Genomic DNA, 23,785 nt, shown 5'->3' on the forward strand with positions numbered 1-23,785 from the left:
AGCTTATTAAGTCATAAAAATTATTTAGAAAAGAAATTCCATACCACAAACACATTAGAAAAACACTTTCCTCCTTTTAATCATAAAAATTGCTAAGGGGTTGGGGATTTAGCTCAGTGGTAGAGTGCTTGCCTAGCAAGCGCAAGGCCCTGGTTTGGTCCTCACCTGGGGTGGGGGGTTAGAAAAGAAAAGAACATTTGTAGGCTGGGCGGTGGTAGCACACCCCTTTAATCCCAGCACTCGGGAGGCAGGAGGATCTTCTGTGAGTTCGAGGCCAGCATGGGCTACCAAGTGAGTTCCAGGAGAGGTGCAAAGCTACACAGAGAAACCCTGTCTCAAAAAACCAAAAAAAAAAAAAAAAAAAAAAAAAAAAATTGCTATGCACGGGGCTGGAGAGATGGCTTAGAGGTTAAGAGCACTGACTGCTCTTCCAGAGGTCCTGAGTTCAATTCCCAGCAGCCACATGGTGGTTCACAACCATCCGTAATGAGATCTGGTGCCCTCTTCTGGCCTGCAGACATACATGCAAGCAGAACACTGTGTACAAAATAAATAAATAAATCTTTTAAAAAAAATTGCTATGCACAAACATAACATTTTTCATTGTCTGTTTATTTTTTGTTTTTTCAAGACAGAGTTTCTCTGTGTAGTCCTGGCTGTTCTGGAACTTATAGACCAGACTGGTCTCGAACTCACAGAGATCTGCCTGCCTCTGCCTCTCAAGTGCTAGGATTAAAGGCACTTGCCACTACACCCCCCAAAATACAGCATTCTTTGATAAACAGAACTAAAGAAAAATGTTCTAAACTGAGTCATTACTTGAATTTTAAAATAGTATGTTTAGTGTGTCTCCACCCTGTTACAGTTAAAAAAGACGTGAGTCATTTTCTTCAATATTTTCCAAATGATAGTTACTTTAGAATGGAAATGATATATATATAGTTTTAATTTGTGTATGGAATAACCAACGTATACATAAGCTACTGATCTTTCAGTACTAGTGGAAATTCTTTGGCTGTCTCATGTAATTATTGCTTAAAAAAGTAAACATAAGGTAACCATAGCAACTTGCTCTCCTTAACTTTTAAAGTACAGTAATGCAATACTACATTTACCCAGGTGTTTTTAAATTACAGAAACCAACATGAATTGTAAATAATCTTTCTTAAGAACTTAATTTATGTGTATGTAAGAGTCCTGCATGTATGTGTGTGCGCCCTGTGAGTGCGTGGTATCCATGAAAGCCAGGAAAAGGATATGAGACATGGAGTTACAGGCAGTTGTGAGCTGCCATGTGGGTAATAGTAACTTAATCCAGATCCTTTACAAGAGCATCAAGTCTCTTAACCAACAAGCCATCTCTTCAGTGTTTTTTAAAAGGCAAAATTTAGCCTGTTTAGAATAACTCACATTCAGCTGGGTATGGTGGTACATGTCTATGAACTCAATGCCAGATTGGCCTCCACAGCAAGACAGTCAAAACAACAAAACCACCACCAAAACAAAACAAAAAACTAGTAAATACTAGATAGATCAAATGGGAGATCTGAGCGTAACAAAACATTAAAGAGAAAAAAGACTCTCTAACTCATATTGGCTTTCAAGTCAGCACCAATGATTAGTAGCTTTGCTTACTTTCAACCTACTTGAGATATGAAGAAATAAATTTACTTTCCAAAATCCAATAGTAGTTCATAATTATTATTAGAACAGTCTTCCCTTTCACCTCCTTTACTTTTACATGTCAGGTATATTCTAAAAACCTTACTTGCTGTTTAGCCTATTAAAATGCTTTGTTTATAGTCTTGAAAGGAAGTAAAGGCAGAGTTTTCATTGTGTACACATAAATTCTGAATAAAATCATAACTTCTTAAGCATAACTCTTGAGTCTATCTCCTCTTAAGAGGTCATTTTACCTTCTGTTTTCCTAAGTCCATGCTATTCTAGAGGTCTTCCCTACCATTGGTTCCTGCTATGTTCACACCATGCAGTGTTATCCCCAGAGCACCTGCGTGTGTGTGTGTGTGTGTGTGTGTGTGTGTGTGTGTGTGTGTGTGTGTGTTGAGGGGAAAGATAGCATGTTTTAGTCTGCAAATGTTACTAATATACTTGCCCATAAAAGCATTGCTCCTTTTCGGACAGGTGCCATCTAATTAGGTGAACTTTCTATTTCTTGTTGTTTATACCTGTCAAATATCACTACCCAGTTCATCTGGATATTTGTCTCAGTGCCAGTTAGACAGCTCAGTGGATGAGGACACTTGATGCCAAGCCTGACAACCTACGCTTGATTCCCAAAACTCACGTGGTAGGAGAGAATCAATGCCCACAAGTTGTTTTTTGACCTCTGAGGTGGAACACACACACACACACACACACACACACACACACACACACACACACACAGAATCTAAATGATTTCTACTACTACCCTAAGTTTCATATGTGCCAACTTGTTGCAATTAAAATATGTCATGACATTCCATACAGTTCTGCCTTTGTATAATGCTGTTCCCTTTGCCTAGAATGCTTCCCAGCCACCTCTTTACCCACAGAATATATAGTAGGGCTGTATAAAATAAGGTAGAAAATTAGAGAGCAGGTAAGACATGAAGAGCCATGAGTGCTATATTATAGCAAATACATTTTAAATTTGCACATGATGGAATATACCTTTAAAACCAAGTTGAAGAGTGAAAATCAAGTTTGTGCATTAAAATAACTCACTGTGGACATAAAGATAGCCTAAAAATGAACTGCCACTATAGCAGAAATAACCACTAGTAAGGTACTGTGAAATTCTATACCAGAGACCACAAGACAGTGAATGGAGGGGAAAAAAAAATCTGCCAACAGCTATCAATAACTTCACTATGCCTTTCAAACTTTTTGGCTATCACTGACTTATATAAAAAATTTTGACATAAGGAAATAATATGAAGCTTATAAAACGTACTTAGTAAAATCATTAAACATCATTAAAACATGAAAACCACCTTAATGCTGAGTAAAAGAATGATTTAAAATATAATATATGCCATATAATGCACATGTATCTGATATTCAAAATCCCCTTTGTCCTGCAATGCTGGAGACTGAACTCCAGAGCCTTACAAAGGCTAATCAAGTACTCCATTAACCAAGCTACATCCCTGCTTCTCTGTAAGGGATTTCTAAAAACACAAAACAATACTTATAAATGTCACATGGAATGAAACTGTGTGTGTGTGTGTGTGTGTGTGTGTGTGTGTGTAAGACAGTCTTAATTATGACAGAAAGTTTGCGTGTTGGGAATTGAACTCAGGTCTTACACACGATAGGTAAATGTTCTAACACCGAGCTAGATTCCCTAGCCCAGGAGAGAGAGAGATTGATTCTACTCATGTGCGTGCATGTGCACATTCAAACATGTGCTTGTGTTTTGTTCTTGTCTCTGAGTAGCACTACTCCTCAGAGCAGAGCAATGGCTCTCATTTCTCTAACCTGAAACACTACCCTATAACTAAGAAAAGTCACGCCCAGAAAGGTTAGGGACAAAAGCTCCCATTACCAAAACATAAAGACTACGTATTAAACTCACTGCTAAAAAGTAAACCCTAAAGAGCCAAAGCCTTTCATCCATGCTATAGGTCACAACCCCTTTGGAGTAGAACAATCCTTTCACTGGGGTTGCATAGCAGATAGCCTGCAATCAGATATTTACATTATGATTCATAACAGTTGCTAATTACAGTTATGAAGTAGCAACGAAAATAATTTTATGGGTGGGGGGGGGTCACCACAACCTGAGGAACTGAATTAAAGGGTCATAGTGTTAGGAAGGTTGACAACCAGTGCTCTAAATCCACTGGGTTATAAAAGCCTCTAAATTTATTCCTTAAAATCTACAAAATAAGTCCTGGAAAGCTGGCTCAGTGGCAAGCTGCTCTTGCAGAAGACCCAAGTTCTGTTCTCAGCACCAACACCAGATGGCTCACAGCTGTCTGTCTCCAACTCCAGTGGACCTGATGCCTCTGGCCTCGGAGAGCACCTGCATTCGTATGTGAACACAGACACACTCAGATAATCTGAGCAGACTACAAGGTGGGGCAATTTAAGATGCTTGTTTTTAATGTTTGTTTTCTTCTCTGAACTGGAACCTTGTTATAACCCCAAATAAAATCTTGACTCATTCAAATAAGTGTCAATAAGCCATTTGGTAGTATCTATTTTTTCTTAAAAAGGAAAGTTTTTGTCATAAAGGTGTGAAAGGCTATGGGCCAGGAGAAAACAAAATGATCATTAAGGACAGCTTTTAAAACCAGAGCTTCCTGTTTTTAAAGCATTATAAGAAATTGTGTTTTCTAAAAAAAACCTTGGATATCATTTAAACTACAATATCATCTGTGTGCTTGTCTAGCTAGCTTGTCATGCTAGCTTGCCTAGCATGTATAAGAACCCTAGTTTGATGAAACTATCACCTACACTATCAAAACTTCTTAACTTTATTGAGATAAGATCTCTCTATGGAGTCCTGGAACTCACTATGTGAACCAGCAGGCTGGTGTTGGATTCACAAAAATCCTCTTGCTTCTGCCTCCCAAATGCTGCTGGGATTACACGAGACACTGTCAACACACACACACACACACACACACACACACACACACACACACACACACCTCTCTCTCTCTCTCTCTCTCCCTCTCTCTCTCTCTCTAACTGCATAGCATATCACAAGATTTTTTTTTGAGTTGAGCATCAAACCCAGGGCCTTGCGCTTGTTAGGCAAACTCTCTACCACTGAGCTAAATCTCCAACCCCACAAGATTTATTTATTTATTTTTTGGAACTAGTTTAAAACTCACTCTACTGTACAACAAACTATACCACCACTTCAATTTTATTGTAGATTTTCACAAATGTTCCCTTATACAAATTTAGAAAGGGCTTGTAGTACTAATGCAAATGCACCACCCAGTGGCAAAAGATAAGAACCACAACTTTTACAAAGAAACAGCAAAGGCAGATTGAAAATTCAGAATTGTCTCCAATACTTACTAACAGAAAAAAAAGTGTGGTGTGTGTGTGTTTGTGTGTGTGCGCGCTGTTAGTAAACTGCTATTTGTTGCAATTTTTCCATTTACCACACAAAGCCTTATGTTTTTTGTTTTGTTTGTCTTTCTCTTTAGCATAGGACTTTTTGTTTGCTTTTCTGTTTTGCCCATCCATTTCTCAAATGCTGGGTTGAGAAAAGAACTAGAATGGGTATATTTTATGATTTTTATCTAAAGCCTTTATGACCCAGGTGTCATAAAATAGTTTATGAACAGAAAGTAGATGAGGCACAGAATTTCCAGTGAAAGTGTAGTTATCATAAAACATCCCAGATAATAATAAATGAGCCATTCAATATACTTTTAAAAGTAAGAAGAGAGTAGCTGGGTGTGGACCAGAGTGGAAGCAGGCAGATATCAGTGAGTTCAAGGCTAGCCAGTGCTACACAGTGACATCCTGTCTACAGGGGGTTTGGTAAGAAGTGGGGAGAGAAATGGGGTACAAAGGAAAGAACAGGGAATGGAGGGGTGACCCCTTAGAGAGCATTTTCCTAGTATGTGCATATCTGTACCGCAGAATAAATTAATGAATGAATGAATAAATAAATAAGTAAATAGATAAATAAAGCAGTAGTCGTTTGTAATGGAATCTAGACTTTTTAAAAAGGGGGCCAGGTAAAGATTCACCAACAGTTATGTACCTCATTCGTCAGAATTGTTAAAGAGAACACAAATTGTGAATGTGATCACATTCACTCCAGTTTAACATACCAAATAGTCTGTCTATCACAGACAGGTAATAAGTAGCTTCCATTTCTAACTAACAGCTTTCTTCTTTAAAAAGGGGAAAAGTTAAATAAAACTAAAGGCAAATCACATAAAACTCCAATCAGGGTATTTTTCTGTTTTGAAGCAATTTTGTATTGATTGTACTTAACATCAAGCAGCATTACTGTTTTGAGAGCATGAGACATCTAACAAGAAGGCAGCAACAATTACTGCACCAGTTTCTTTCTTACTGACTATAAAGTCTTGAACATGTTTCCATTCCAAACGTGAAGCCCAACATAAAACTCTGGGCCTTCCTGGTGTCTCCAGTCAGAACGCTTTTCCTCTGGAGTCGGCGGTTTTTAAACTACATTCACCTAACTGAAGCCTCCTCATGGTTACTGTGGCTGATAATGATTAGAGTATGTATTACATTTAATATTTAATGAGTGAGAAAGTAACAGACAGCTGGGCAACAGAATGTAAATGTTTACTGGTTTTACAGGACAAATTAACACAATCTGCAGCATTGCTCATTATCTTCAGCTATTTAATATTTTCTTCTCCAGGCTATAAAGAGAACATTAAGTAAGATCTATATGGGCCCCTTTCCACTGAAAATCTATCAGAATCACTAAGTTGCTATATATTAAAGTCCTCCACCAATACAGAGCTCACTACTATATATGAACTGCCTCCAACTGGGAATAACATTAAGTGTTAATTCACATGTAATTATGTGTAAAGATAAGTTATATGTGTGTGTGTTAAGGTTAAGTAGTAAGGATGCATAAGTAGTGGAAAAAAAACCCCACAATTACAAGAGCTGCCAGTATTACTACACAGGACTACTAGGACATAATGTGAATTTCCTACCCTAACATGAATTCCATATTACTTTCCTCTGGTGGAAGCAGTAGTTCTATTGTTTCAGTTCCAATCACAGGCCTGTAGCAGAAAACAGACATCATCAAAAGCAAGAGTAAGCCAACCTTCAAAGTAAAGGGGCTATGTGCTTTAAGAAAACAGTGAGTTATTAAATGATACAAAATTTACTTTGATTTTTACTAATTCAGAATTTAGGTTTTATCCTTCTATCAAGAAAACTAATTTGTGTAGGATTTTTTTTTATTCCTGTTATTTTATTTTTTTTAGATGAAGTTTTTCTATGTAGTCCAGGCTGATCTCAAACTCTCAATCGTCCTGCCTCCAATATCCACCTATGAGGTTTACAGATGTACACATACCATATTTACATATAACACATATTATGTATACAAATATCTTTAAGGAAAATATTTTTCAGGAATTCCTTTATATACAAGCTAATTCTTACTGGACTCTTGAAGAAACCCAAAGTATGGGGCTTTCTTTTTTAGAACTGATGGCATCAAATTATCCTTTTAAATCTTAAATACACACACACAAGCAAAAACCTTGTCCAAATATATTTTCTGACAATATATCCAACCACTTAGCCATTATGTTTATACATGGTTTGCCTTAAGTTAAGAAGCCACCAGTGATGCATAAAATAGTTTACATCTTTATATATGAAACATTAATTTCAAATATATAAATGTAAGAATTTACCACAATTTCTCTTAAAAATTAAATACTGCTGGGTATTTTCTCTATATAGGATTCTAAAAACTTTTAGTTATGTACTTTTTAATTTGCATCGTCCCCTCAAAACAAAGTGAGAGTTTATTAAGAATGGGTTTTCGTAGGGGTTTAAGCTGGGTGTTAAGGGAGAAACACTTAAGGACAGCTGTGTGGGAGTGGGCATGTGCTTCTGAAGAGAGTGACTTACCCATGTCTCCATACAGTCCTCTATAACACTTTGAAAGACTACATCAAGTTATACACAAAAGTATATCATGCTCTTGCAACCCATTTCCTAATATTAAACATTTGAGTTTCTTCACTAAGAATGTTATATATTCTTATGTAATAGTTTTCCTAGAATAAAAACAAGTTGCCCACTAGTTAATTTAGCAAAATGGCTTTATCTTCAAAGTAAGCAAAGTCACTTCTAAAAAATTATGATGACATAATTCTCATGTCCAATATTATTAAAGAACACATGCCAGAATTAAACTTGTGTAAATGAGTATGCATCGACCATTTTTCATACTACACTAGAAAAATCTTGCTGTTTTTTAAAAAAATCATCTTTGTCAACAGTAACTAGATACTAATGTCCTAATAGGCCTTTTAAAAATGCAAGAAACATAGAAATGATCTTATCTAGCTTTAGTGCAGAAGGTAAGATATGGCTTGTAAAGTACTAAACTGTGTTACTTATCCTTTGTTAAAAAATATGAACAAATCAAGCTAATTCAAAGTATCACAGTGGCTGCGCATGGTGGCACACACCTGTAAATCCTACCACTCAAGGCTTATGAGTTCAAGGCCAGCCTAAACTACACTGCAAGTGTAGCTTGAGCTGTATAGTCAATCTCTACTTCAAAAACAAAACCAAGTCAAAACACAAAGAACATTATTTTCTGTACACTATCTAGCTATATAAGAGACTTGGTAATGTCACTGATTTGCCACTTGGTGGCAGCAAATACAAAAGAAAAAATTTTCAGTACATCCATTTTACCAATATAAAGTATTTTCCAAATCTTATATTTTAAACCAAAGTCTCGAATGAGGGGGCTTTATAATTCTTAAAACAACAACAACAGGGTCTGATTATATTGTTCAAACTAGCCTCAAACTCACACAACCCTCCTCCTGCCTTGGTTTCTAGAGTGCTAGTATTACAGGCATGTACAACACTGCCCAATAAAACTTTAAGAGGTTTTAAATTGTTTGTTATACCTAAACAAGACCAGGCCAGTCCTGAACCCTTCTCAGTATTCTCCCTCAGCCCCCCTAACTATTAAGATTATTGGCATGTGCCACCAACATACTCAACTTTGATAATAATGATTTTAACATTTTCAGTCAAGCTTAAATTTCTAATTAAAAACAACAGCCTTCTATTACAGCACTGACAGACACAATTTAGTCACTTCAAACAGTATGTGACTCTTTTGATGATTACTAAATAATGTGTATCAAAATTTAAAAAATACATAAATCACATTTTCTTACTTTAACCAAATTAGATGGCCTAACAATTTATCCCAGCTTATCCAACTTATCGCTTGTTAATAAATACTTATATGTGAAGTGCTAAAATTACATCAATGAACAAGATTTTTTTGGTTTCATGAATCTTATACAAAATCTTGCATGTATTTCTTTTACATAGATTTTGTTATACAGAACAGTAGAGTGAAAAAACAGATAACAAAAAACCTACTTTGGTGAAAAAAAAAACCAAAAAGAAAAAGGAGACTGTAGTTTTCTTCCACCCATACTTTACAATAAAAAAATATTGCACAAAAAGAGCAAAGTAAGGATAAGCACAACCCTGTCTTGTTTGCTTTATTATCACCCTTCTCTTTTGTTGAAATATTTATTTTGAAAGGAAAAGTACCTGCTGTTTTTTTATTAATGTACAACCTGACCTAAATATTTTAAGTTAGAAAAACCTGAAAATGTATTTAAGAGGCTGGAGAGATGGCTCAGCAGTTAAGAGCATTAGCTTTTCTTCTAAAGGATCCCAGTTCAATTCCCAGAACCTACATGGTAGATCACAACATTCTGTAACTTCAGTTCCAGGGGACCTGCTACCATCTTCTGGCCTCTTTTGGGCACTAGGCATGCAGGTGATGATGCACATACATGCATGCAGGCAAAACACCCACACACATAAACTAATAATAACAACATATATAGAGCAGCTTCTTACACAAAATTATCACACAGCAAAGTATGTTTCATTTCTCAGTAATCTGTTCTCAAAATTGCTGCCAAAATGTTTTATGGTAGAAGACACTGGGTATCATGAAACTAGCATCACAAGTGGATTCAACCTCAGACTAAATGTGTGGATATACTGATAGATAAATCATGAGTTAGACACACAAGAAGATTGTAAAGGCTTGGTCTTCAGAGAACATCTTCAAGAGCATGGATCATATCTCATTCACATGTATCATGTGAATCAGCTCTGTGCTCAACTTAACATATAACAGTGATGGACTTTTTCTCATGAATGAACACTTAATACTATACCTCCCTCCATTTTTTGGGTATTGTTTCTGCAAGATTTACAGCCTACAAACTAATGAGCAATTTCACACAATCAAATACTAAGTGTCTACAACATAAAATCCCCAGAGACAACATTTCTATTTCCTTAAATGCTCATCTCTTAAGGAAGAAAGGTAAATGAACTATATGAGAAGTGCTTTCATAGATGTTTACATATGTGCACATCTGCAAAGAAAACAAAGACATATATGCAGTTTAGTATATGTGGAATTACAAGATATTCCAGTTAGTTAATGATAGAAGGGAAACTGGACTACTATTTAATTTTACTATACACTGAATCCACTTAAAAGCTGCGATAGCTAAGTAGGATTTCATTAAAAGTCGTATGCTGGGGCTGGAGAGATGGCTCAGGGGTTAAGAGCACGGGCTGCTCTTCCAAAGGTCCTGAGTTCAATTCCCAGCAACCACATGGTGGCTCACAACCATCTATAATGAGATCTGGTGCCCTCTTCTGGCCTGCGGGGATATGTGCAGACAGAACATTGTATACATAATAAATAAATCTTTAAATAAAAAAAAATAAAGTTAAAAAAAAGTCATATGCTGTTAGTTTTAGATAATACTAATGAACAAGTAGAAATTTAAAGTTTTTCAGATACCATTTATAATAGCATTCAAACTCTGGAAAATTAAGGTATAAACTGCACTTGCCCAGCATGGTATCAGGCAGTGTAATGTAAAACACAAACTAAGAAAATACACAAAATAACCTTGTCTCAAAAAACTAAAATCCAAAAACATAAAAGAAAAAAATGACTTTTAATGGCACATAACAATGAACATTGTATTCCTTTCCATTCAGCTTGTTCAAAAAGGCAGTGAAATTAAAATACGGCATAGTAAGGAACACTAAAACTCTATCCCATGGCTCCAGTATTGATGGTGTAGCAGAAGCCAGAGGCCTTGAATAAGACCGACAACTCATTACAATGAACTTTTGCAAGTAAAGCTATTTGGGAAAAGGGTAGACTGGGTCACACATCACAGCTTCCACTGCAAAATGTTTACTTTTTCTTTAATTTGCATTTTTATTTTTTATTATTTTTATTTTTGTTTTCTTTTGGGGGAGGTTACAAGGGCAGAGGGCAGATACAGAGGGACGGGGAGATGAGTAGGTTTGGGACGCATGATATGAAATTCACAATCAATAAAACAAAAACAAACAAACAAAAAAACTCCATGCCACTGCAAAGTAATGAAGAACATGGCAAAACAATGAAAATCATTTATTTTCATAAGTAAAATTTCATCAATATCTTACAAAACCCAGAAAAATGGTTAATAAAGAGAAGCTGTTGCCAGGGCGCACGCCTTTAAACCCACTGCTTGGGAGGCAGAGGCAGGTGGATCTCTGAGTTCAAGTTCAAGGTCAGCCTGGTCTACATAGTGAGTTCCAGGATACCCAGAGCTACATAGTGAGACCCTGTCTCAACCCCATGCCCTCCCCCAAAGAAACAAAACAGAGGAGGAAGAAGAGGAGGAGGAGGAGCAGGAGGAGCAGTAGGAGGGAAGGGAGGGAGAGAGGGGCTGTTGAGTTTTGGTAAAGCTCTGTGGCAATTTAACTTACCTATTCACCATTCACAACTTCCTTAAATGACTGCAATCACTTTGACAGCAATTCACATTGTTGTAGTTGTTGGTACCAAATAGACCTGACCCTTGTTTTCAATTACTGGCAAGGGGGTACTAAAGGATGGGTTTGGACCTTCTTTTGGTTTCCAAGACTTGGAGAGTCCTAGGGTTAAAGTAGCTTCACAGATGTTATGTATCAAAAGCATTTTGGGGCCAATGTTCACATGCAGCCACCCATGACAAGATACAACAGTTGCAACAAGCAACAGACAAACCTAAAAGTTTGTGAAGAGGCTGAAAAAGGAGATAATGAAGTGAACATAGGTTTTAAAAACTATGCATGTTGGAAACTCTCAAAGTCTCCATGAATACCTGTGGCTACACAAAAGCTCAGAAAACATCTAGCAAGAACCTCAACTTTCACCTTAGGTGCACCTTTTAGTTCCTATGCAAGCAGAAATGACCTTAGAAAGGCAGTGCTGTTTGGCTAAACACTGAATGTTCTAATACAGAAGGGCTCTGCAAAGACTAGAGAGTTTTTGTCTCTTGATGCACATAATTAAGAAAATTTCTGTCAAATCACAGCTGAACACAAAGAGAAGGACCCAATAAATACAGCCTACCAGAGAGAGAGAGAAAGTCACAAAAATCAGAAATAACAATTCCTAGGGGGACGCTGCGCCATATATGCCCCTTCCTTTCTAGCCTCCCTCTTAGACCCTGCAGTTGCCACATTAATGCCTAAGAAGAATCGGACTGCCATCTATGAACTTCTTTTTAAGGAAGGAGTAAGGTTGCCAAGAAGGTGTCCATATGCCCAAACACCCCGAGCTGGCTGACAAGAATGTGCCCAACCTTCATGAAATGATGGCCATGCAGTCACTAAAGTCTCAAGGCTACGTGAAGGAACAGTTTGCCTGGAGACATTTCTATTGGTACCTTACTAATGATGGTTTCCAATATCTCCGTGATTACCTCCACCAACCTCTGGAGATAGTATCTGCCACCCTGCGTTGTAGTGGTCCTGAAACTGACAGGCCTTAGCACAAAGGTCCAGAGGGTGAGCGACCAGCAAGATTCACAAGAGGGGAGGCAGACAGACACACCTACAATACTGCTGTGTCCCCTGGTGCTGACAAGAAAGCTGAGGCTGGGGCTGGCTCAGCAACTCAATTCTAGTTTAGAGGCTGCTTTGGTTATGGATGTGGCCAGCCATCTTGGTGAAAATGGAGAGATTGTGTGATGTTGAATACATTTTAAAGAAAAAAACTAGGGGTTGGGGATTTAGTTCAGTGGTAGAGCACTTGCCTAGCAAGCTCAAGGCCCTGGGTTCGATCCTCAGCTCAGAAAAATAGGCAGGTGGTGTTGGTGATGCTTTCAATCCCTGCACTTGGGAGGCAGAGGCAAGAGGATCTCTGAGTTCAAGTCTGGTCTACTGAACTAGTTCACAAAGAAATTCTGTCTTGAAACAAACAAAAAACCAACCAACCCCACCAAAAAAAAAAAAAAAACACCAAAAAAACCCCAAAAACCTGTTTTTGGCCGGGCGGTGATGGCGCACACTTTTAATCCCAGCACTTGGGAGGCAGAGGCAAGTGGATCTTTGTGAGTTCGAGGCCAGCCTGGTCTGCCGAGCTGGATGCAGGAAAGGGGCAAAGCTACACAGAGAAACCCTGTCTCGAACCCCCCCCCCCAAAAAAAAACACCAGAAGCAGGCACACTGACCTTACTGAGGTGGGGGGGAAGGGGAGCACTACTATTATGGTTAATATAATTGTGTATCAACAAATTAGATAGATAATTTACACAAACTGAAAAAACTACCCCAGACCCCTTCCCCCGCAAAAAAGTACCTGAACATATATACAAACAACAACAACAAAATAAGATTGAACTGGTAATCAAGAACTTCCCAATAGAGGATGGAAAAAAAGGCTCAGCAGTTAACACATTTTCTATAGCTCACAAGTTTCCTCACTTTTCAAAGCCATCTGTTATGGACCTTAGAAGTCAATGCACTGTCTTGTCCACACTGAATGAAGCAATCTCATTCGATCTCATTGGTAGAAACCATGCAGGCTAATCTACGACAACTATGTAACTGCATGAACAACCCATAAAGCATTACAGTTACATTCAAACAGTCTTCAGGCTTCAAGTTCCTGGTGCTTTTAGAAATGCCCTCTCAGAAAAAGGAGAGAAACCAATGAAAGTGATACAATCCCAGAAGTATTTAATGATAGTTTATCAGATATTCCTATTGAGATCGAAGATGTGGACGACTGTTTTGACAATTCCGGAGACGACTCTACTGATTCTACTGACAGTGAAATTATTAGACCAATCAGGAAGAGCAAGGTGGTAGTGATTTAATTGTTGGTCTGAAAGTGACACACCACCCCGCTTACATATGTTTGAAGGTCATGCTGGGGTCACTACATATCTGTCTCAGCGTCAGTCTGTAGCCTCTGTGACCAATCACTTTTTTGGTTATGAATTGTTTGAGATGTTGTGCAAGAGCTGTCCAACTATATCATGATCAAATCACAAGGAAAAGCAAAACACCATCTAGGACAGTAAAGTGGTCTTCCCCTGGGGGTGTGAGGAGAGCTCCTCGTAAAGATCTACCCAAAATGTTGTCAGGTGATATGAAGCAGCATGAAGCCATATGTATTCATGAAAAAGGAGGAAAAAGTACTAGGAACTTTGTTTAATTAGTTGTTTAATAGTTTTGTAAATAAAAATGTTATAATTATTGAAAAACAACAGCTAAAGTACATTATGACCTGTAATTATGATGATTTAAATAATGTGCAGTTTGCCCCCAAAAATGTGTGGTTCTATGCAGCACGAAATGTGTTTAAGGACACTTGCTGCTCTTGCAGAGGATGGGAGTTCGGTTCCCTGAGCCCATGTGGTAACTCCAATTTTAGGGGATCTGCAAGCACCAGCACATGTGCACACACAAATAAAATTTTGGTTTTTTGTTTTATTGAGCTGAGGATCGAACCCAGGGCCTTGGGCTTGCTAGGCAAGTGCTCTACCACTGAGCTAAATCCCCAACCCACAAATAAAATTTAAAAAAAGAAACTTTCCAATGAAGAGCAGACCAGGATAGACTGCTTCACTGATGAAGTCTAGCCAAAATTTAAAAAATTAACATGAACTCTTCTCAAAACAGAGGAAGATATGTGATTGTTTTTCTAACAAAAAGAGCTGAGTTAAATAGATAGATAATTCTTGAGGCTGGTATTACCTTTATCCAAGCCAAAAAAAAAAAAAAAACCAAGAAAAATATATTAGGGGGAATTTAATCTCAGGAATGTAAGGGTGGTCTAACATTTTTTAAATGCCACACTATGTTAATTAAATGAGAGGGAAATTGACAATCTTCATTGATGCAAAGAAAAAAGCATTTTATAAAATCCAGTATGCTTTTATGATTAAAACACTCAAACAATGCAGAAGGGAACTTCTTTACCATTAGAAAGAACACTTAGGTGCCAGGTGGTGGTGGCACATGCCTTTAATCCCAGCATTCAGAAGACAGAGGCCAGTGGATGGAGCTCTGTGAGTTCGGCACCAGCCTGGTCTACAGAGTGAGTTACAGGACAGCCAGAGGTACACAAAGAAACCCTGTCTCAAAAAACAAAACAAACAAACAAAAAACCCAAACCAAAAACAAAAATAAAAACAAAAAAACCCCAAAACATTCCGTCTCAGTAGGAATATGGAAATGCAAATTACAACATATCACTTGATATACACACATCAGATTGTAAATTTAAAATAATTCTTAGCAAATTTGGAAGTAAAGGGAAATTAACAAGTGGTTAATAAGTGGTAAAGAGATATTAACAACTGGTTATAGCAATATAATTGCTATATAATTGCAATATAATGTTATAATCACTTTGAAGAAAATAATTATAATAAAATGCATACATATCTTTTTATAGATATATAAAGATCTATCTATAGATATAAATATACCAGTAATTCTGCTTCCTCATATCAATCTCAGAAATGTTGAGAATCTCTGCTCTGCTCTCACTCTCCCTGCCCCCTATTCCAAAACCCTGCCCTCAGGGCATCAAACAGCAGCTCTTCTCCCTCAGGGGTCAGCTCCTCCCTGAGGGCTGCTCCAGATCATGCCTACAGGATATTTAAGACCTGGTCGCCAGACCTGCCCCAGTTTTCTCTCCTGCCTTTCCTATAGTCACCTGGGAGTTGCTTTGCTCTGTTTATTGTTAATTCTGATCTTATTAATTCAGCTAGATTTGGCTTATTGCATTGGTGGAGGATACCCAACAACTGGGGATCCAATACTTATCAAGAAATACTGAAGATAAAATGATAAACCAGAATTTCTATCATAACACTATTTGTTCAAAACTCAAGTCTATGTAATTACAGTGTGTTAGAGCAATAAACTGTCATTTCCTGTTCTATGGTCACTGGGGAGTCTATTAGTGGGCTTCAAAAGATTTTTTTTTTTTTAAATTTGGCATGTGCTTGCATGTTCATGTGGTGTTCTCAAGCCTGTGTGCCAGTCGGTGCCTTGGAGGTCAGAAAAGAATGTGAGATTCCCTGGAGCTGAACTTACAGGTGTAGTTGGTTGTAAGCAACCTGATGTGGGTACTAGGAAACAAACTTGGGTCCTCTGGAAGAGCAGTAGTTCATGCTCTTAATCACTAACAAAGTTTGCCTTTAACCAATGTTTAAATCTATATCTATATATTACTCAGTTTGATGATGCTGTTACAGCAGTTTTCTCCTCTCAAAAAATAGGCAGTTGACTGGAAGACTCCCAAATAAAAGTCAAAGACTTCAATCCACAACTAGACAGAAGAGATAAAGAAGGCCACTATAACTCATTAAGATAGAACATTTTAATGGGGCCAGAGAGATGGTTCAGTGGTTAAGAGCACTGACTGTTCTTGCAGAGAACCCAGGTTCAATTCCCACCACCCACATAGTAGCTCACAACCTTATGCAAATCCAATTCCAGGGGACCTGTCTCTTCTTGCCTCTGTGGGCACCACACAGCCAAGTAAGTGATGCACACACATACATGTGGGTAAAACAGCCATTTACACAGAATTAAATTAAAACATTTTTAAAAGATAAAACATTTTGAAATGTATATGCACTAAATGTTGGGGGTTCCCAATTTTATAAAGCAAGTGCTACTACACATAAGAGAACAGATACACAGTCTGTAATGTCAACATCTTACTCTCATCAACAGATAGTTGCTCCAGGCGTAAATAAAAGAAATTCAGAGTTAATCACACCACAGGCTAAATGCACTTAATAGACATTTACAGAAGATTCCACTCAACAGCTGGGAATATCTTCTCAGCAGCACATGGAATTTTCTGACTCTCCAAATATTTGAAATTAAGAAAAAAATTTATAAACTCCCAGATTAAAAACACAAATCATCAGAAGCTTTGAGATACAGCAAAGGCATTTCCTAACAGGAAATGAGTAGCTGTAAGTGCTTATATTTCAAAAGCAGAGCAATCTGAAATAAACAGCTCAGTGATGTACTCCAAGGTCTTAGAAAAATAAACCAAATCCAGTATCAGTAGACAGAAGTAAATTAGGGTAGAATTAAAAAAAAAAAAGAATATAAATAATCAATGAAGCTGGTTCTATGAAAAGATAAACTCTTACTCAAACAAACCAAAACAGAGATATACTTAACAACTTAATGAACAATTGAAAAAAAAAAGATATTGCAACAAATACCAAGGAAATCCAGAGGAATGCTTTGAAAACTTTCTTTCTTTAGAAAAATATTTATTTATTAATGTAGTTAGAGTTTTCCTGCCTGGCCCAGTCAGGACAAATCTCTCTTACCCGCCAGTCCCACAGTCGCTCAGACCCAACCAAGAAAGTACACAAAAACTTATATTGTTTACAAACTGTATGGCCGTGGCAGGCTGCTTGTTATCTACCTTTTCTATCTTAAATTAACCCTTTTCTGTTAGTCTATACTTTGCCACATGGCTTGTGGCTTACCAGTGTCTTTACATGTTGCTTTTCATGGCGGCGGCTGGCAGTGTCTCTCTCCAACCTTCTACTTCCCAGAATTCTCTTCTCTCTTGTCCCGCCTATACTTCCTGCCTGGCCACTGGCCAATCAGAACTTTATTGACACAGAGCGATATCCACAGCATTTCCCCTTTTCTTTTTTTTTAAGGAAGGTTTTAACTTTTACATAGTACAATTACATATAACAAAATAATTATCAAGCAAGAATTACAGTTACAATATTAAAGAAGATATCCTATCTATCTTATATTTGTGAGTCTAAGGTTTTATATCTAACTTATCTTTTATCATAACTGAGGAAATTATAACTATCTAGCCTTTAACCACATCAAAGACCTCAGAAGGATATAATATTACCTGAGAACCAGGAGAAGGATGTAAGCATTTTTCAGGAGTCTTGCAAGAGTAGACAGAGACAGCTGGCAGCCTGGACAGTCACCTAATGATCTTTCATAAAGTTGGGGCATTTCTCTTCAGCCCACAGGGCTAGAGTCTCTTGGTCACTTCTCTAAGTGTCCTGTAGAATGTCTGGCAGTTTCCTCTGTGAAGCAGGAACCTGAAGGACCATTTTGTCAAGCAAAGTTTAGTGGTCACCTTTCTATGGATCCTGCATGTCCAGTCGATCAAGCAGTCCAGGCAAGAATAGTTTCTTGCCCAAATGGCTATTTTTGCCAAGGTGAAGATAAACTCCATATGAAGTGTCTTTAATGCCCATCCTCCTCTCTGAAGTAAATTGGTGCTGCCAGGAGCAGACATGTCTCACTGTCCAGAAAGTCTAAATTTTACAAGTACTTTAAATGCCATATTCTGTAGACCTTTGAAGTGTTTGAAGATTACCTGTCTATCTGAAATATCTCTGTGTATACCTAGAAGACTTAACTAACATGGCTATGAGTATGATTATCATAGATGACCAGTTATTAATCTATTTTTAATTATCCGTTACAATTTTAAATGAGCTATATGAACATAATACTTTAAACAAGAGTAGAAATATAGACACAATATAACAAAATTAACTAAGTTTGTATCAATAGACTAAAATCTAAACCAATGTAAAACATTTTAAACAAGTTGTTGCTCTTTAGAAGTAAGTTCCCTAATCTACCCTTTCATCCTATTATATCTATATCATATCCCCCTTTCTTCTTTAGAAAGAGATCTCATTTATAATCAACCTGCTTTAAAGAAAAATATTGTTTTTTCTCTGTCCCACACCAGAGGGCTCTTCTGATTTGGGACACAAGAATCTCGTAACCTTTTCTTTTAGCAGTATGTCTGGGTTTAGAGAAGGAATGAGCCAATTCCATCTACAAAGCCAGCTTGATAATTTTGGGAATGTGGGCGTAGTTTCTCTTACTACTTCCTGCTGGAGGGGGGCGCTGTATCTTATGGGGATACAAAGAAAATTTTAGGATTATGGAGTAGTCCATTAGGGTGAACCTCTGAGCCAGTTGTCTTGAAACCATTCTGGATGTTGGATCATCTGGGCCATGGTGTCATCGGAGACCTTTCAGGTGGTCTTGGCTGATGAAGCCTGATGTATCTTAATGTGGAACAAATCCATAGCCTCTGGCTTTCTGTGGAAACAAAAGCAGAGACTCTTTTCCAAAGCAACATATCCTTATATCCAAATTTTGAAGTCAAGGTACCTTTAAAATTTACATTTTTATTTAACTCAACAGCTTTTACGGTCAAATCTTTTTTTGTAGTTAAAAATCCCAAAGACAAGACAAACCAGATTCTCTGTGTAATATCCATCTTTGTAAGACTGAAATGCCGCTGTGGCTGCTGGCTCTGCTCACCTCAGCTTCCCAACATGGCGGTGGTACAGTTTACCGTCAGCTCGTGGTCTGTAGCCATGTGTACCAAAACTATAAGAAGCAGTTCTATCAAAGCAGCGCATAGCCCAGAAACCTTTTTTTTTTTTTTTAAACTAGCAAAGGCTAAATCCAGCACACAGTAGAGTAAAGTGCTGCTTGTAGACTCCTCATTCCCGCCGCACTGCAGGTCAGACACACACGCCAGGAACCCACCAGGAACCCGCCACAGTAGCTCAAACCGGCAGGCTGCTGCTAACTTGAGAGAGACAACTAGGAAGCTGTTTTTAGCTCTGTTTTAGAATCTTTTTTGTCAGGTTTTAGGTGGAAACTCTTGCCCCACGTTGGGCGCCATTTGTAGTTAGAGTTTTCCTGCCTGGCCCAGTCAGGACAAATCTCTCTTACCCGCCAGTCCCACAGTCGCTCAGACCCAACCAAGAAAGTACACAAAAACTTATATTGTTTACAAACTGTATGGCCGTGGCAGGCTGCTTGTTATCTACCTTTTCTATCTTAAATTAACCCTTTTCTGTTAGTCTATACTTTGCCACATGGCTTGTGGCTTACCATTGTCTTTACATGTTGCTTTTCATGGCGGCGGCTGGCAGTGTCTCTCTCCAACCTTCTACTTCCCAGAATTCTCTTCTCTCTTGTCCCGCCTATACTTCCTGCCTGGCCACTGGCCAATCAGAACTTTATTGACACAGAGCGATATCCACAGCATATTAATTATGTATACAGTATTCTGTATGCTTACAGGTCAGAAGAGGGCTCCAGATCGAATTACCGATGGTTGTGAGCCACCATGTGGTTGCTAGGAATTGAACTCAGAACCTCTGGAAGAGCAATCAGTGCTCTTAACCGCTGAGCCATCTCTCCATCTCCGACTTGCCAGCGAGCAGGAGAAAGCAGTAGTAGGAGGGCCTACTATGTCATGGCACCAATGTTATGATACTGCACGTGGGAGGCCCTGGCATACCAGGCCAGGGTATCCCACTTGGGAGGGAAAACATGCTGGGCAGATGCAGTGGCAGGCGGTAGCATGTGGACAGTCACTCACACCCAGGCACTGCATCCATGTGGAGAGAGTTTATTTGATAGAAAGATGGAGAAGGATAGTCAGAAGCGGAGGTGTGGAGAGGGATGAGGCTGCATACCTCGTGGGAATGGAGGAGGGGAGGGGCAGTTTTCTTTTTTAAAGGGGACTTTATGACAGGACAATGGGCAGGTCTCCAAGGGGTGTGTCAGAATACTAACACTATGTAGGAATCTATCCATTTCATTTAGATTTTCTAGTTTGGGATAATAGGAAGTTTTCAGGGGTAGGGGTGGGGGATAAGCTGTAGCTCAAATAGAGAACTGATGCCCTTTGGAGCTTGCTCCACGTTGGGCACTAGATAAATGGTTAAATGGGGGGGGGGGGTTAGATAATAGGATAATTTCCCGGAGTCTATTTGAAAGTCAAAGGAATTTATTCAGGGTTTAAGTCACAACAAGAATAATTGAGTTGGTCCAATCCAGGAGGAATGGAGCACAGATGGAGAACCAACTCGGTTTTCAGGAGAGCTCTGCCTTGATCCAAAGCACCAGCATCCAAGACCACGAGGTAGAGAAGAGAGAAGAACATGTACTCCTCCCATTCTTAAGGGGTCCCTGTCTCAGCCACGCCTGAGGAGGAGGAGGAGGAGGAGGAGGAGGAGGAGGAGGAGGAGGAAGAAGAGGAGGACACATAGGTACCTAGTAGTTTCCTGATGCCAGCCGGGGCCTCCCATGTGCAGTATCATAACACATAGGACATACAAAAATGAAATAGAGATGATAAACAACTTAGACCTAGACAAACAATGTGACTGAAGCATTAACACAGTCTCACAACAAAGGCCCTTGCCTAAACTGTCACTGTCAAATTCTACCAAAGCTTTAGAGAAGAGCCAACACCAGTGTTCTTCAAACTAGGACTCGGGAGGCAGGAAAATCTCTGTGAGTTTGAGGCCAGCCTGGTCTACATAATGAACTCTAGGACAGCCAGGTCACAGACCTTGTCTCAAAAACAAACAAAAACAACAAAAAAGTCTCAATAAAATACTTGGAGATTAAAGAACACATTAAGACACACACACACACACACACACACACACACACACACACACACACACACACACACACACCATGAGTAAGTCAGTTTCATTCCAGGGACAAAAAAGATGGTCCAACATACATAAATCAGTAAGTGAAACACTCTACATTAAAAAGACTTAAGTACAGAAATCATACAACCATCTCAATTAATTATGGTCTTTGACAAAATTCAACATCCCTTCAGGATATGAACACTAAAGAATCTAAAAGTAGAATTTAACATAATAAAGTTGCATGTGACCTATAGTCAATATTATAGCAAATGGGGAAGACTAAAAGCATTTCTTCTCAAATTGGGAGCTTGTCATGGGTGTCTACTTTCTCCACTAATAATTAATGTAGTACTCAAGCAGTAAGAGGAGAGAAAAAAAAGACAAATAAAAAATAAGTCAAATCCCTACTTGCAGACATGACACTCACTATATTTTAAAAAAGACTAAAAACTTAACAGAACCTTTAGTATTAAATACACTTTCAGCAAAAGTAGTTGGGTGCAGAATCAATGCAAAAATTCCACGGTTTTCTTACTATCAATAATAAACTTTCTGAAAAAGAAATCAAGAAATAAATCTCATTCATGATAGCTTAAAAAAATAAAAGACCTTGCCGGGCGGTGGTGGTGCACTCCTTTAAACCTAGCACTCGGGAGGCAGAGCCAGGTGGATCTCTGTGAGTTCGAGGCCAGCCTGGGCTACCAAGTGAGCTCCAGGAAAGGCGCAAAGCTACACAGAGAAACCCTGTCTTGAAAAAAAACAAAAAATAAAAATAAATAAATAAAAGACCTAGGAATAAACATAAGCAAATAGGAAGAAAGCTTCTACAGCGACAGTAAACTAAAGAAACTGAAGGCACTTAGATGGAATAAGCATCTCCCAACTAAGTTACATATCAAATTGATACCGTGAAAATGGCTACAGTATTGAAAGTAATCTACAGATTCAATGTAACCAGCATCGAGATTCTAGTCACAGAACTAGAAAACAAAAACTCAAAAGATACACAAAAGATCTTAAATAAGGCTAAAACAGAAAGTATAATACTGGAATATGCTAGGATTGCCAGGTAAAATGGCAGATTATTAGCTGTCTACCACCCAGTGAAAGAATCTATTCCAATAAGAGAACAAGCTAAAGAAAAAGGATTAAGCCAAAGTGGAGTTTTTCTTCAACAAAGCAATAGCCAAGACAGGGACAGAGGTATCAGTTAAGGAGGTACTCTCCTTGTACACAGAGTGGCAATGTGAAAATATAGAGCTAGGGAAGACTGTCCAGTCTGGGGGGGATGTAACCAGAGCCTGGAAACACTGTGAGGAAAACTGCTAAAACATAGCAGATCCAAGTGACAAAAGTAATACAGGCAGGCACTTGGAAAACACAATTTTAAAGACACCAGGGACAAGGCTGTAATTGGTGGCAAGGTGACCTTAGAAATTCTAGAAGTTGTCTTCCCACAGGGAAATCCCCTCAACATGAGATACTGACTTATCTTGAACATTTCACAAATAATCCTACAAAAGACAAAGGAGAGGTAGAAACCACATCATTCCAAGTAGAAAAGAATACTAAGATTATTTCATTTTATTTTAAAATTTTTAAAACTTGTATTTCTATACTTTGTAACTATTCAGTTAATGTTTTAACTTGCATCATACTCAAATAGGCTTTTATGAATGCCCTTTCTAATTTTTTCCGTGTGTGATGTATAGATGTGTGGTCTATGCTTGTTTTTGTGTATGCAGGAGGATGAATGTACACATGCAGAAGCCTGAGAAAGATGTCAGGTTTCCTGGCCCATCAAAATTTACCTTTGAAACAGGGTCTCTCACTGAACCTGAAGCTCAAATTTCATCTAGGTTAGCAGGCCAGCAAGCTCCAAGGATCTACCTGTCTCCTCCCTCCAATGCTGCAATTACAGGAACAACAATCGTACCTGCTAGGGATTCGAACTCAGGTTCTCATTTTTGCACAGCAAGTACTCTTACCCTCTAAGCCATCTCCTCAACCCACTAGCCAGACCACAGCCTATGTAAGCCACTTAAATAAATCCTCTTTTAATAGTTATATAGATTCAGTCTATCTGTTCTGTTCCTCTAAAGAAACTTGACTAATACAGAATTCTTCATAGGTTTATTAGGTATACTTTTTCAATGGCTTTACAAATATTTCCCAAGTCTTCTTAAAACTAGACCAAACTTAAACCTTTCAAAGGT

General features: G+C 38.3%; 1 protein-coding gene and 1 pseudogene across 1 annotated transcript in view; one reads left to right on the forward strand and one right to left on the reverse strand.

Annotated features, from left to right (window-relative positions):
* Ankrd28 (ankyrin repeat domain 28) overlaps positions 1–23,785 on the reverse strand; it is a 153,333-nt gene that overhangs the window by 97,037 nt on the left and 32,511 nt on the right. The gene's annotated exons all lie outside the window — the stretch shown is intronic.
* Positions 12,293–12,779, forward strand: LOC118576468 (annotated as a pseudogene).

The sequence above is a fragment of the Onychomys torridus genome, unplaced genomic scaffold (assembly GCF_903995425.1).
Source record: "Onychomys torridus unplaced genomic scaffold, mOncTor1.1, whole genome shotgun sequence".
Classification (NCBI taxonomy): Eukaryota; Metazoa; Chordata; class Mammalia; order Rodentia; family Cricetidae; genus Onychomys; species Onychomys torridus.